This window comes from Eschrichtius robustus, chromosome 2 (genome assembly GCF_028021215.1).
Source record: "Eschrichtius robustus isolate mEscRob2 chromosome 2, mEscRob2.pri, whole genome shotgun sequence".
NCBI lineage: Eukaryota > Metazoa > Chordata > Mammalia > Artiodactyla > Eschrichtiidae > Eschrichtius > Eschrichtius robustus.
Window position 1 is genome coordinate 178,399,391 of NC_090825.1, and position 16,207 is coordinate 178,415,597.

The following is a 16,207-nucleotide window of genomic DNA, read 5'->3' on the forward strand; positions in this document are numbered from 1 at the left end:
TCTGGGTGCTGCTGACATGGGGCCGGGACATTCTCTGTGGAGCCGTCCTGGACACTGTGGGGTGCAGAGCAGCCTCCCTGGCCCCCACCCACTGGATGCCAGGAACTCCCCAGTCATGACGACCACAGACGTCCCCAGACACGGCCAGGTGTGCCCTGGCGGCAGGATCACCAGGGTGAGACCCTGCTGTAGGGGGTCAAACTCATGTCTGAGCTGCCCCCGCTGCCATGGGAAGCACCACGTGGCCTGCTCTCCAGAATCAGAGCTGCAGCCTGCCGGGAGAGGGTTCCAGGCCCTGCAGGCTGCAGCAGGGGCCCCCTTGGCCGGTTTCTGCGTGGGACCCCATAATTACATGTGTATCACATATGCTCTCTGTCAGGAAGGTGGGGACAGCAGAAGCCGTGACCTTCCGTGAGCAGGACGTTTTAAGGTTTTTAACTGTCTATCTTGGCAGTTCTTTCAGGAGAACAGCTTGTCCATGGAGAGGACTGATAACAATGTGCATTTCAACACACCCGGGACAGATCAGAAGCGGGTAACCAACCAGGAGAAAGAAACATGCTCTGGCTTGCGCGCTGGGTTGGAGTTTGCTCCCCACACCAGGGCCACTCTCTCAAGATAAAGGGCTCCAATAGGCGCTTTCAGCAGAAATGTCCGCAAACTCCCGGGAGAACAGGGGCTATCAGAAAAACACCCCGCTGTTGGGAGGTCACGGAGTTCTGCATTCTCACCATGAGCGGGAGGGCTGGAGAAGTGCCTGAGAAATCGTTCTCAACTAAGAATCACCCCAGTCCGTGCAAAATCTTCTCATTTCCACCTTGGCCCCCTTTCAGGTGCTCAGTGGCCACCTGGGGCTCACGGCTACCATATTGGAAAGGCCAGCTCTCGCTCCAAGAACAACGGCACCTCCATAAGGAAAGCCAGCACCACGATGGCCCACACCAGAGCCCTGGCACAGCTGCCACGCTGTAGGGACACTTGCTACGCCCTTCCATGAGGCAGGAACCAACCGGCTGTGGTCCCAGCCCCTCAGAGCTTCCAAACCAACAGGAAAAACCATCCAGTGGGGCCCTAAACACATCCAAAGACAGAGTGAGAGAGGGACCAGTGAGGCAGCGGTCTCACCCGGGTGACCCTGCCCTCACAGGACACTGGGTGATGCCTGGGGACACCTGTGGTTGCCACAACCGGGGGCTCAGGGAGGCTGCTCCGCACCCCCACAATGTCCAGGCCCTGATGTCAGCACTGCTGAGAGGGAGAGACCCCAAATGGGTCCACGATTCTCACAGACACATCAGTCCTGTGAGAGCTGGGGATTCTGCCCGCCCTGCTCGCTGGCAGGCTGGCCCCAGAGCCTGGCCTGGGCAGACAATGGGAAATCCTTGCTGAGGGGATGGAGGAAATCTTTGGGAGGGTCACCCCGTGCCTGACCAGGCCAGGCAGCCACTGCCCAGGTGACTGTACTGGGAGGTGACACACGCCCCAGGGTGCCGCAGGGGGACACTGGGCAGATTCCAAACGAGGAGGCTTTGAGGGTGGCTGCCTGGGGAAGCCCCCCAGGGGCCAGAGCCGCCGGCCCGGCTCCAGGCGACAGGGGAGAGAGTCACAGAAGCAAGACCCAGTCATCACGGCGGGGTTGCCCACCCTCACCCTTTGGCCTTCGTTCCCTGGTCCAGGCTCTGCTCCAGCCACTGGAGGGTGCTGGGGCCAGGGCGGGTTTGGGGGTGCAGGTGCCGTGAGCCCGCCAAGGTCACAGAGCCCGTGTTTTGTGCCTCCCTCTTACACCCAACAGACCCACAGAGGTCTGCAAGCAGGAGCGGGGGGTGTGTGGTGTGTGTGCCCAGAACAGGGTGACCATGGGACCCTGGGGGCTGAACCAGAATGTCTCGGAGAACGTGGACGGGTGGTCACGGGTCTCCAAGAGGGCCGAGGGGTTGACTGAAGACATCTGGGCGCCCCCTTGCACCCCCTGCACCCCCTCCGTCAACATCCCTGCCTGGCTCAAGGCCGGCCCCGCCAGAGACCCCCCGCGGACTTTCACTGCCCCCTAGTGGCCGCCAGTGGGAACTGCAGCACTCTGGGGAATGTCTCCAGCCCCAGAACCCAAACTCCGGGTCCTCCTTTAGCCCTGGTGTCTGCAGAAATTGAGTGCAGCGGATCAGCGTGCTGTCACCAGGATGGGTGGGTTGCATGGTGACACCCTGGCTTCCCTGGAAAGGCGGCGGCCCGGCCATAGGAGACCCCGCTGCCCGCCCCCGGTGCTGTGGGGAACTGGATGTGAGGACACCCGCAGATGCTGAGCACAAGGCCTGGCAAACAGGATGCGCTCAGAGTGACTATGAGACTAAACAGCAATCAGGAAAAGCCCAGATCCGCCCCCCCCCCCTTCCAGGAGCACGTACAGGAGAGTAGGCTTCCTTGGAACAGAAAACCCCCGCAAGGCTGGCGGTGGGCACCCGCTCAGGGTACAATTCTGTCTCCCCCAGCGGTCTGTCACTGGGCACTGCTGAAAGGGAGGCTGGTCCTCCTCTGTGGGGGTGTCCTGGGCACTGCAGGATGTGGACCAGCATCCCTGCCCGCACCCCCTCGATGCCAGGAGCCCCCCAGTCATGACAACCATAGATGTCCCCTGACATGGCCCAGTGTCCCCTGAGTGGGGAGCAGGGGGTCAGAATCATGCCTGCGTGAGACCAACTAGCACAGCTGAATTTCAAATGCTGCAAGGATTTAAGGGTAAAATACACGATCCGAACAAAATGCAGGTGAACTGTCTTTTTACAATCTTGACGTTTGGAGGAAGGCCACACAAAACACAAAGGAGAACGTGGGTGTGCGCGAGACGTTTCAGATGCCCGATGACAAAACTCACTGTGAGCAAAGTGCAAAGACACGCTCAGAAAAACATTCGCAGTGGACGGCGTACAGACAGAGAAATAGAATTTAAACTTATCACTGGGACTTCCCTGGCGGTCCAGTGGTTAAGACTCTGCACTTCCAATGCAGGGGGCAAGGGCTCGGTCCCCAGTCAGGGAACTGAGATCCCACATGCCGTGTGGCGGGGTAAAAAAAAAAAAAAAATCACTGGGAGAGAAACCCCAACAGAAAGGACGCAGCTGGGCCATTCGCCTTAGAGAAACGGCGGCGCTCACGAAAAGGAGGCCCAGACGCAAGAGCTGAAATCACCTGGGCTTGTCAGGTTGGCCAGGATGTAAAACTGAACTTAGAAGGATAGGGAGACGCACCCTGGGATGGGAAATGGTGCGTTTCTGGAGGTCTTTGCGGCTGAAGGTCAAAATGTAAATGAGGGCTTCCCTGGTGGCGTAGTGGTTAAGAATCCGCCTACCAATGCAGGGGACACGGGTTCAAGCCCTGGCCCAGGAAGATCCCACATGCCGCGGAGCAGCTAAGCCCATGCGCCACAACTACTGAGCCTGTGCTCTAGAGCCTGCGAGCCACAACTACTGGGCCCACGTGCCTAGAGCCTGTGCTCCCCAACAAGAGAAGCCACCGCAGTGAGGAGCCAGCACACCACAACGAAGAGTAGCCCTCTCTCACAGCAACTAAAGAAAGCCCGTGCACAGCAACCAGGACCCAATGCAGCCAAAAATAAATTAATTAATTTAAAAAAAAAAAAAGAGAGTGAATTTCAAGTTGCATAGGAAATGTATCAACTATGATTTAAAAAAAAATGTAAATGAGAACACTCAGACTTAAATTCACAGACAAGGCAAACCTACTTCCAGGAATTTACCCCGAAGGACAACCAAGGATGTAAGAAGTCTGCACAAGGACATCCACCCCAGAATGTAGCAAAATTTAAAAAGAGGGAGAGAAAAAAAGAAAAACAGAAAAAGAAAATGAACACCCCCAAAAAAGCCCACTAATAAGACCAGTTAAATCAATTACAAAATTACTTTAAAAAGAAATAAACTACAGTTCAAATGACAATGTCCTACTGTATAGCACCGGGAATATCTTGTGATAAACCATAATGGAAAAGAATATGAAAAGAGAATGTATATATAAGTATAACTGAATCACTTCGCTGTACCGCAGAAATTAACACAACACTGTCAATCAACTACACGTCAATAAATAAATTTTTTTAAATGAAATAAATTATAATTCATCTATAACATCCGGCTTCAGGAAAGAAGCTGGAAATCTAGGTTTATGGATGAGGGAAGATGCCCATCAAGGGCATGCGTACATCAAACAGAAAAATCCTACTTCTCCAAAACCCCATGCAAGAGTGTAACTCACAGAGAGATTCGGGAGGACACTCACTGAGGTGTCAGCAGTGGTCCTCGATGGGTGGGGGCTTTGGGGTGACTTACCTCTCCTTTGTCCTTGGCTAAATTCACTTTCTTTTTACAGGAAGTTGGTCAGATGTTAACACTACGGAGAAGGGCTGAGCGGGGCTAGCTCGTCCCGCACGCTGCGCAGACACGTACCCGCTGCGCGACCTCGCCTGGCTCCGGGCCGTTCTCCCAACCCCCCTCCTGCTCGGCAACTTTGTGAAACAGAGTTAACACTGTGAATCTGTTTGGGGCCTTGGCGGAGCATGACCCGGCCGGACGGAGGAGCCCAGGGTTCCAATCTCAGCTTCTGGTCTTTGTCTGCAGGGAAAGCCTGCCTCCCGAGCTGAGCTAAAATATATACTTTTTAACTTTACTGAGGTTCACTTTACACAGCATAAAACTGGCCAGTTTGAAGGACACAACTCAAAGATTCTTTAGTCAGTACACCAAGTTACGAGACCACCCCTACCCCTACCCCGCACAGTTCTGGACCCTCCCCTTCGCCCTGGAAGATGCCTGGCGCCCAAGTACAGTTCTTCCCCATTCCCACCCCAGCCCCTGGTAACCCCGAGTCACCTTTCTGTCCCTACACATTTGCCTTTTCTGGAAATCTCATCTGAATGGAATCATGTAGTGTCTGCCTTCTTGTCTAACATGCTTTCTTTTATACAAACACACACACACACACACACACAGAATGAGAATATACGTTATAAAGATGTCAGATCTCCCTCAAATTTCTTGCTAAACTGAACACAACCTGAATCAAAGATCCATCTGTATATTTGTTAGAAACCGGAAGTTTATTCCAAAGATGGCCTGAAAGAGGAAACTCCACGCAAGTAGCAAAGACGTTTGTGACAGAATCAGAGGAGCACGGAGTGTGGTCCCTGCCCGGCAGGGAAACAGGCCTGACAATTACAGTCAACGAATCAGGCAGGCCATGGGGCAACCTCATTCATTCTTATGCTATTTCCTCTTCAAACATCACAAAAGCTACTCAAAGTCCTCTTGGGAACAAGACCAGAAACAAACAAGTGAGTAAGAGTTAAGAGACCAGGACTGAGCTTTATGTTGCTCCTGACTTAATCTTCCCGAGGCCTTCACCACATTTCCCGACCTGCTGTCCCACTGGGGTGGGTGACGGGCTTCAGATATCTGTCGCGCCCCACGACTTAGCTCTGCTCTGGCCGATGGCCATCGACGGGTCACCCTCCAGGCAAACGGGAAATGGGTGAAGCACCGTAGACCCCAATTAAACCTTCTGAGGAGGAAGCTAAGAGCTGGGAAGCAGGTGGCACTGACGGGCCCGCGCCGCTCTGCGCCCATCCTGGGTGCGCTAGGACCCACCCTGCGGGCCCCCACGTCTCCCTGCTCTGTCCCCCTGCTCCGGGAGCCAAGGGCAGAAGACGTTCCCTGTGGCTCCCGTGCCCTCTTGATGGATAAGACGAGCCCTCAGAAACGAGCAGAGCTGGGAAGATGCAGGTGTGCACGGCGAGGACGCCGCCTAGACAGCAAACCCCAACCTCTTAACTCATCCTGGCCCCGAACCGCCAACCAAGGCCTGCGCGAACACTGAACGTGGAGAAAAGAAAAACCTCAGGACACCGACCTGTGCTGGAGGCCTGGCTGTCTTCAGCGCCGAGATTCAGGAACCCAATGTCCACTCCCTGGAAGAAAAACGTACCACGTTAGCTGAGCATGATTGGCCCTGAAATGCCGGGTGGGCGTTAGCAGTGTCCGCATGGAAGAGTCGTGCGCCTGTGAATAGACATAAAAATTGCTCTGGGAGCCTGGCCTTCTGGTTACTCTGCCGGACGTTGAGGACGGCACAGATAGGATGCTTCAAAATGCAGAGAGGGTAAATGTAACAGAGGCAATTTGCCAGAAAGATTTGCTAGTGATTTAGAATGTTATCCCTGATGAAGTTTTCACATGTTCCAAAACTGAATTGGATGAAAGGGCTGGATGTTCACATGACCTTTGATAGTTTATAAAAGATGTTCACCTGTAGCATTTGACCCCCAAGGTCCCCTGGGAGGAAGGGGAGGGGGCTGAGCCAACCCCCTGACCGAGGGTGCCCCAGAGTGCCCAGCTCACCGGGGGTTTGCCTGAGGCATGTGACCAACTAAATGCAAGGTGGGATCCTGGAGGGGGTCCTGGGGCAGAAAAAAGACATTAGGGAAAACTAGTGAAATCTGAATAAAGAATAGATTGAGGTCGCAGAAACGTACCCACGTCCATCCCTTGGTTGTCACAAACGCACTGCTTATGAATGACGTGACCACTGGGAGAAATTAGGTGATGGGTAGACAGGAACTCTCACTGAAACACCTCTAAAAATCTAAAATTATTCTAAAACGTTTATTTAAAAAAAAACTCAATTAAAAAATTTAGGGAGAGAATTCCCTGGCAGTCCAGTGGTTAGGGCCCCACACTTCCAATGCAGGGGGCACAGGTTCGATCCCTGGTCGGGGAACTAAGATTCCACATGCTTCGCGGCATGGCCAAAAAATAAATAAATAAATAAAATTTAAAAAGTATATAAAAATTTAGGGAATCCTCTTGCACTGTTGGTGGGAATGTAAATTGGTGCAACCACTATGGAGAACAGTGTGGAGGTTCCTCAAACAATTAAAAGTAGGGTTGTCATATGATCCAGGAATCCCACTCCTGGGCATTTATCCGAAGAAAACTCTAATTTGAAAAGATACGTGCACCCCAACGTTCATAGCAGCACTATTTACATTAGCCAAGACATGGAAACAACCTACATGTCCATCGACAGATAAACGGATAAAGAAGATGTGGTACATACATACAATGGAATACTACTCAGCCATAAAGAAGAACGAAATAATGCCATCTGCAGCAACATGGATGGACCTAGAGATTATCATACTAAGTGAAGTTAAGTCAGAAAGAGAAAAATACCATATGATGTCACTTATATGTGGAATCTAAAATATGGCACAAATGAACTTATTTACAAAACAGAAAGAGACTCAGATTTTGAAAACAAACTTTCAGTTTGTTTACCAAAGGGGAAAGGTGAGGAGGAGGGATAAATTAGGAGGTTGGGATTAACATACACACACTACTATATATAAAATAGATAACCAACAAGGACCTACTGTATAGCACAGGGAACTCTACTCAATACTCTGTAATAACCTACATGGGAAAAGAATCTGAAAAAGAATAGATACATGTATATGTATAACTGAACCACTTTGCTGTACACCTGAAACTAACACAACATTGTAAATCATCTATACCCCAATATGAAAATCTAAAGTTAAAAATGATAAAAAAAAAAAAAAAAAAAAGGGCTTCCCTGGTGGCACAGTGGATAAGAATCTGCCTGCCAATGCAGGGGACACAGGTTCGATCCCTGGTCCAGGAAGATCCCACATGCTGCAGAGCAGCTAAGCCCATGCACCGCAAGTACTGAGCCCACGCTCTAGAGCCTGCGAGCCACAACTACTGAGCCCACATGCCACAACTACTGAAGCCTGCAGGCCTAGAGCCCATGCTCCACAACAAGAGAAGCCACCGCAATGAGAAGCCCGCGCACCGCAATGAAGAGTAGCCCCCGCTCGCTGCAACTAGAGAAAGCCCACGTGCAGCAACGAAGACCCAACACAGCCAAAAATAAATAAAAATTTTAAACTTTAAAAAGTGATTAAAAAATAAAAATTTAAATGCTGGTTCCCTTTCTCTGAGCTGAGGCTAATTTGTTGCCAATCAAAGGCCAGGATGGAGAACCGACATCCCCACCGTCACCTGCAGGTGGCGCTGTGGCCTCAGGAACGCCCTCTGGGCTCCGGGAGCGGCTAGAATCTCCTCCAGCAGCAGGATCTGCTCTACCGGGCCCGCCGCTTAGGATTGGAACTGCTCTGGCCACTGAGGCCAGAGGGGCGCCCTGGAGAGCGCGGAGGGCCGGGCAGCAGTGGACCGCAGGGGTGAGAGATGCGAGGGCCAGAGCAACATGCCCACAGGCCTGGAAGCCGAGACTCGCCTCAACGTTGCAGGGACCGTCTACGCCTCCGATCCTTCAACTTTTTGTTTTTTGAACCAATGAAAGACTCAGGACAAGTTGGAAACTAGTACAGAGGGGTCCCGGGCGCCCTTCACCCGGCCCCCCAAAGGCGGCTCCTTACGCAACTAGGGGACATTAGCCAAACCTGGAGACGGTGACTGATAAACCAGGCGCCTTCTTTCTTAGTCTTATTGAGATATAATTCTCATGCCACACAATTTGCATAAAGTGGACAATTCAGTCGTCTTTCTGCACATTCACAAAGTTGTGTGACCATCACCGCAACCAATATTTGAACATTCTCATCCCTCCAAGAGGAGACCCCGTCCCCATGAGCAGTCACCCCCATCCCCCTCCCCAGCCCCTGACAAGTAGGAATCCACTCTCTGTGTCTGTGGATCTGCCTGTCCTGGACATTTCCCATCCACGGAATCACACCCTGTGTGTCCTTCTGCGTCTGGCTTCTCTCACTGAGCATCATGTTCTCGGGGTCCATCCACGTGGTAGCGAGTGTCGGGGCTTCACCCCTTTTCAGGGCTGAGTGATGTTCCCGTGTGTGGAGGGGCACACTGGGTGCATCCATCGTCCGCCGATGGACGTTCGGGCTGTTTCCACTTCTGGCTACTGTGAATCACGCTGCTGTGAACATGGGCAGCTGATGAATCATCGTTGAGATGGTGTCTCTCCCTCTGCTCTCACATCTACCATCTGCAAATCTCCCCGCGCCCCAGCCCTCTAACGCCCGCTGCGGGCTGTCCTCTAGTCCTTGGAGCTGCACTTGGGCAGTGAGGTGACCACCACAGAGCCTCCACCCCGGCTGTGCTCAGTCCAGACTGGCTTAGACCGGAGCAGAGAAGGGCGAGGACGAAACTCGTGCCCACAGGAACACGTCCCCGGGGCTCACAGACAGCAGGCTGCGAGGCGCACCAGCTGGCGCCAGGCTGTCCCTGTGATCTTCACTGGCAAAGATGCTAGGCTTTCACTTCCCCATCAGCGTGAACCCCGAGCCCCCCGTGAGGGGCCAGCAGTGCATCGAGGAGGCAAGGCCCTCAGGAGAACCTGCTATAGAATCCGCAGAGCTGGTGGCAAAATGAGAATGCGGGGCCCCTTGTTAAAAAATTATTACAAATTTCAGGACGGTGACAGCAGAGCCCTGGGGTGCAGACAGGGTTGCATGAAGCCGGGCCTGCCGACCCCCCGCACACCCTGCCCTCAGAACTGCCGACGAGGCAGGGTCGGTAAACCTCAGACACAGACAACGAAAACGCCAGGTGCAAGGTGCCCAGCGCTGTGAGGGAGAAATAAATCACTGGAGGGAAGCAGACAGAACTTACAAGGGTGGTAATCAGGGCCCTGCATGGAGAGGACATTCGCCCACTCTTGTCATGGGCAGGACTTTTTTTCTTTTTTTTTTTGGCTGTGCCGCCCGGCTTGCAAAATCTTAGTTCCCCAACCGTGGATCGAACGTGCGCCCCCGGCAGTGGAAGCGCGAGTCCTAACCCCTGGACCGCCGGAAGCCCCTGGGCAGCACTTCTTATGACCTGTGAGCCCCACCTCATCCACACGCTTTCCTTTTCTTTTCCTTTTTTAAAAATTGAGACAGAATTCACCTACTATAAAACTCACCCTTTTAAAGTGTCCAGTTCAGACTTCCCTGATGGCGCAGTGGTTAAGAATCCTCCTGCCAGCGCAGGAGACACGGGTTCGAGCCCTGGTCCGGGAAGATCCCACATGCCGCGGAGCAACTAAGCCCGTGCACCACAGCTACTGAGCCTGCACTCGAGAGCCTGTGAGCCACACTACTGAAGCCTGTGCACCTAGAGCCCGTGCTCTGCAACAAGAGAAGCCACCGCAATGAGAAGCCCGTGCACCGCAACGAAGGGTAGCCCCCGCTCGCCGCAACTAGAGAAAGCCTGTGCGCAGCAACGAAGACCCAATGCAGCCAAAAATAAATAAATAAATAAATTTATAAATAAATAAAGTGTCCAGTTCAGTGGCTTTTAGGAGATTCACAGGGTTGTGCCATCATCGCACTAATCCCGGGACACTGTCATCCCCCCTGAAGACACCTGGTGCCCATCAGCATCACACGGTTCAAAGCTGAGTCTCCCCCGAGAAAGGCGAGATCCCAGACTGCAGGAATAGCGTGTGCTCTGCTCACCACGGCAGCTCACACTGCTGTCACCGCCGGCCCACAGGAGGTGCTCGCTAGTTCTGGGGATTCTGCACAATCCAGTCGGTGCCAAGGGCACAGACTGGAGAGCCCTGTGGATCTGGGGTGAGCGGGCCAGCCCCACACAGCTGGGTGGTGTTAGGCGAGGCCCACTCCTGTCATCAAGTTCCATGAGACTGTGACCTGCATTTTCTTGTAATTCTTTTTGCTTTAATTGAAGTATACTTGATTTACAATATCATGTTAGTTTCAGGTACACAGCATAGTACAGACATACTGTGATTCAGTTATACATACACACACACACACACATATATTCTTTTTCAGATTCTTTCCCCTTATAGGTTATTACAAAATATTGAGTTCCCTGTGCTATACAGTAGGTCCTTGTTGGTTATTTATTTTATACATAGTAAGTAGTGTGTATATGTCAATCCCAACCTCCTAATTTATCCTTTCCCCCACCCACCTTTCCTCTTTGGTAACCATAAGTTTTAGGAAATAAGTTCATCTGCATCCTTTTTTTTTAGATTCCACATATAAGTGATATCACATGATATTTGTCTTTCTCTGTCTGGCTTATTTCACTTAGTATGATAATCTCTAGGTTCACCCATGTTGTTACATATTGCACTATTTCATTGTTTTTTATGACTGAGTAATATTCCATTGTGTATATGTTCCACATCCTCTTTCTCAATTCCTCTGTCCACGGATGTTTAGGCTGCTTCCATGTCTTGGCTATTGTAAATAGTGCTGCTATGAACACTGGGGTGCATCTGTCTTTTTGAATAATGGTTTTCTCTGGATATATGACCGGAAGTGGGATTGCTGGATCATATGGTAACTCTATTTTCAGTTGTTTAAGGAACCTCCATACTGTTCTCCATAGTGGCTGCACCAACTTACATTCCCACCAACAGTGTAGGAGGGTTCCCTTTTCTCCACACCCCCTCCAGTATTTATTGTTTGTAGATTTTTTGAGGATGGCCATTCTGACTGGTGTGAGGTGATTCCTCATTGTAGTCTTGATTTGCATTTCCCTACTAATTAGCGACTTTGAGCATCTTTTCATATGTCTTTTGGCCATCAACCTCCATCTTGCTAGCAGACTGTCACCTTCTCAGTGTGCACGCTCTGGTGAAGCAATTGGCCGTGTCAGAGAGGCCCACGTGGCAGGGGACTGAGGGTGGCCTCCAGCACAGCCAAAGAACCAAGGCCCCACAGGAGCTGAATCCTGCCTACAACCATACGAACTTGGAAGCAGCAACTTCTCCAGTTGACCCTTCCTCTGAGACCCCAGCCCTGGCCGACACCTTGACTGTAACCAGTGAGAGAGAGGCCCTGAACAGAGGACCCAGCTAAACCAAACCCAGATTCCTGACCCACAGAAACTGTGAGATAATAAAAGTGTGTTGTCAAGCCACTAAGTCTGTAGTGATTTGTTACACAGCACTAGCTAACTAATACAATAGGAGACTATTTAAATAAATCATACAGCAGAATAACAGTTTCTGAACATATACGTGCCAGTCTCTGTGCTGAGTTTTATATATATATACACACACATATATATATATATATCCACTCATTTTCATATATATATATATATATATATATATATATGCTCATTTAATTATCTTAACAAATATTATAATTCACTTCTTATGAAGGAAGAAATGGAGTCACAGAGGAAGAAAGTAAGTTGCTCAAGGTCACGTGTGAGCACAGCCAGGTCTTAAAGGCAGGTCGGACAGACCCCAGGCATGAATTCCTAATCATTTCCCAATACTGGACAGGCGGATGAGAAATATTAGATAAAGGTGAAATGATAAACAAGAGCAGGGGTTGCCAAGCTCTGGGGCCCATGGGCCAAATCCAGCCCACTGCTTGCTTTTGTAAATAAAGTTTTATTGGCGCACAGCCACTCCTCTTCATTTCTGGATCGTCTGAGCCTGCTTCTGCGCTACAACCGCAGAATTGGGTAGTTGCCACAGAGAGTGCGAGGCCTGCAAAGCCAAATATACACACTCTGGACTTTACAGAATGAGTATGAAAACCCCTGAACCAGAGTTAGATTCCAGAGGGCTCTGCAGGCCAGGAACAGAGAAATCCTAAAGTTTCTGAGCAGAGAGAAACACTGCAAAAACCACGGTGGTGCATCTCATGTCCTGGAATCCTCCAGTGGGGAGGTCCCAAACGTGAAGCAGTGTCACACTAACTGATTAATCGTCATCTTCAAAGTTACAAAATAATAACGCTCGTAATAAAAAGAGAAACGAGGAGAAGGCACACGCAGCTTCAAGGCAAAGTCCTAGTTGGTTCTGAGTCACGACTTTGGCGTTTCACGTCTTGCTTCAGAAGGACTTCCCTGCAACTAAGGAGCCTGCCTGCCGCAATTAAGACCTGGTGCAACCAAATAAATAAATAAATATTTTTTTTAAAAAAGGACCTCCCTAATTCCCCAAATTTTCCTTTTAAAAGTCTTTCATTTTGGAATAATTGTGGATTTACAGAAAAGTTGCGAAGCTAGTGCAGAGCATTCCCAAACACCCCCACTCGGCTCCCCTCATGTTAACACCTTAAAGCAGAGGTCGGCCAACCTTTCCATAAAGGACCAGATGTTCACTATTCAGGATTTGTGAGCTCCAGGCTCTCTGATGCATATTCCTGTTTGTTCGTTTCAACCCTTTAAAAATGTAAAAGGCACTTAGCTCCTAAGCTGTATAAAAATAGGCCAAGGATAAACAGTATGCTGCATCCATACAGTGGAATATTATTCAGCCTTGTAAAGGAAGAAGATTCTGACACCTGCTGCAACACGGATGAACCTTGAGGACATGATGCTCAAGGAGCCAGACGGAGAAGGACAAATACTGCCTGATTTCACTCACCTGAGGTCCCTAGAGGAGTCACATCCATAGAGACAGGAAGTAGACGGTGGGGACCAGGGGCTGGGGGAGGGGCTGGGGAGTCAGTGTTTCATGGGGACAGAGCTTCAGTTTGGGAAGATGAGAAAGTTCTGGAGATGGATGGTGGGGATGGCTGCACAACAGTGTGAATGTGCTTAGAGCCGCTGAGCTGCACACTTAAAAATGGTGAAGATGGTAAATTTTATATTATGTATATTTTACAGAATAAAAATTAATTAATTATAATTTAAATAGCTAATTAATACAATATTAAAAACAGGCCAGTGTAGGCTGGATTTGACCCCCAGGCTCATTTGCCAACCTCTGATGTCCATCACCACGGTACACGTTTGTCACCACCAAGAAGCCAACATTGGTACATTACTACCAACTCCACACTTTATCGAGATGTCACTGGTTTCTCCACAAGTGTACCTCTCCGGTCCCAGAATCCCATCCAGATCCCACAGTGCATTCAGGCACCTCCCTTTTCTTGAACTGAGTTCTCTCTGGAGCCTCGTGTTAGGAAAATCTAGAGCCTCCGGGCCACTCTGCAAGAAAGGTCAAATGAAGGAGGGGTGGCAATGAGGAAAGCTGGCGGTCACCGCTCGGGGCCTGGTGTGCGCACACTGCCCTAGGGATGTCGCGTTGGGTCACGGGAGCAGCACATCAGGTGCCAGGCGGGACCACCACCAACACCGGCCACGTGGCCGCCCCGGAGCTCGGGAGACCTCACAGCCAGGAAGGGGCCACTGCAGCACGTCTCTCCCGCTAATCTCCGTGTGGATGGACGCGAGCTTCCCGTTCTCCGGGCACAGTCCCAGCAGTGGAACCTCAGGGTCATTTGGCAAGTCCACACTGGACTCTCTGAGGAACTGCTGGACTGTTCTCCAAAGTGGCTGCTCCATTTTTCCTTCTCGCCCCTTCTCGGCCAGGTACTCAAAAATCATAGTATTGCTTTTATTTAATTATTTCTTTGTTTGTTTAAAATCTTTATTTTACTATTTTATTTTTATGACTTATTTTTAATTCTTATCTCATTATTTTATTATTTAAAAATTATTTTTATCTTCTCTCATTATGTATTATTTTTATTATTTAAAAATGTTCGTAGCAGCACTATACACAGTAGCCAAAACATGGAAACAACCTAAATGTCCATCAACAGATGAATGGATAAAGAAGATGTGGTGTATATATACAATGGAATACTATTCAGCCATAAAAAAGAATGAGGGACTTCCCTGGTGGTCCAGCGGTTAAGAATCTGCCTTCCAATGCAGGGGGTGCAGGTTCGATCCCTGGTCTGGCAACTAAGATCCCACCGGCCATGGGGCAACTAAGCCCGTGTGCCGCAACTACAGAGCCCACGCACTCTGGAGCCCGCACAGCACAACTAGAAAGAAGCCTGCGTGCCACAACTAAGACCCGATGCAGGTAAAAATAAATACATAAATATTTTAAAAATAAGAAAGAAATAATGCCATTTGCAGCAACATGGATGCAACTAGAGATTTTCATACTAAGTGAAGTAGGTCAGACAAAGACAAATATTATATGATATCACTTACATAAACTATGATACAAATAAACATATTTACAAAACAGAAACAGACTCACAGACAGAAACAAACTTATGGTTACCAAAGGGGATGGGGGGTGGTGGAGAGATAACTTAGCAGTATGGAATTAGCAGATACTACTACATATAAAATAGATACACAAGGACCGACTGTATAGCACAGGGAACTATATTCAGTATCTTGTAATAGAGTACAATGGAGAAGAATCTGAAGCTGTACACCTGAAGCTAGCACAATATTGTAAATCAACTACAGTTTAATAAGTAAAATTAAAAAAAAAAAAAGAACAGCAGTAGTATTTGGTATGTGTGAAGAACATATTTACAAAAGTGTGATTTCTGTTCACTGCACAGATTCCATGGTATAGCCTGGTGATTTTCTGTCTTTACAAACTGTTCCCTGATCTGGCAAAGAAAATTGCCTCGACGTGAATAAATAAGTGTTCGTTCATTAGCTGTGCTTAATTAACACAAATAAGACTGATGAACCCCCCAAAATTATTTTTATCTTCTTTCATAATTATTCATTATTTTATTCTTTTCCTTATTCTATTCGTTTTATCGGAATAATTCATTATTATTTCATTATTACTACTTCATTTTCTGATTATTATTGTGTGTATGGGTCTGGCCTGTCTAGTCTTGGAAGGTCAGGTAATGAACCATCGGGCAATTCTGACCGAGTGGAGGGTAGGAACTAGGAACCCTCTCCGTTTTCGTAGCGGACGGAGCTCTCTGATTTGAAGAGGTTTGTACCTGACGCGGGGTGGGCTCCTGCTTGAACACCCAGGAGACCAATGCTGACAGGGACCTCCACCCATCCAAGGTCATATGGGCGTGGCAGCCCCACCTCTCGTGTGGGGTGTTCCAGGAAAATGCTTTTTCTTTCCTTTTTTTAATTGTTGTTTTTCACTTCACACCTAATGCAATAGGAGCTGGAGACCAACACCTGCGGTTCTTAATTCCCGATTCGCTGAGCCCGAGGGGCCCTCAAGCATCTCAGCAGGACCCAGATGGAAAAGCACAGGACCTTTCGCAACGCGGCCGCAGGGAGGTGCACTGGTGTGACCGCCTCATAGGCCAGACGTTCATCCCCATCTCAGGGGCCTTAACTTATCCCCATCTGCGGAGTCGCTTTTACCACATAAGGTGACACATTCACAGGTTCTGGGGATCGGGACACGGATGTCTTTGGGG

At 49.6% G+C, this 16,207-nt stretch overlaps 1 protein-coding gene across 1 annotated transcript in view; it reads right to left on the minus strand.

The window, feature by feature from the left end:
- The window catches only part of GNG7 (G protein subunit gamma 7), a 155,267-nt gene that overhangs the window by 101,267 nt on the left and 37,793 nt on the right, over positions 1–16,207 (minus strand). Inside the window, exon 2 of the mRNA XM_068537382.1 lies at positions 5,914–5,971. The gene's annotated coding sequence lies outside the window, so the exon portion shown is untranslated. The remainder of the gene's footprint in view (positions 1–5,913; positions 5,972–16,207) is intronic.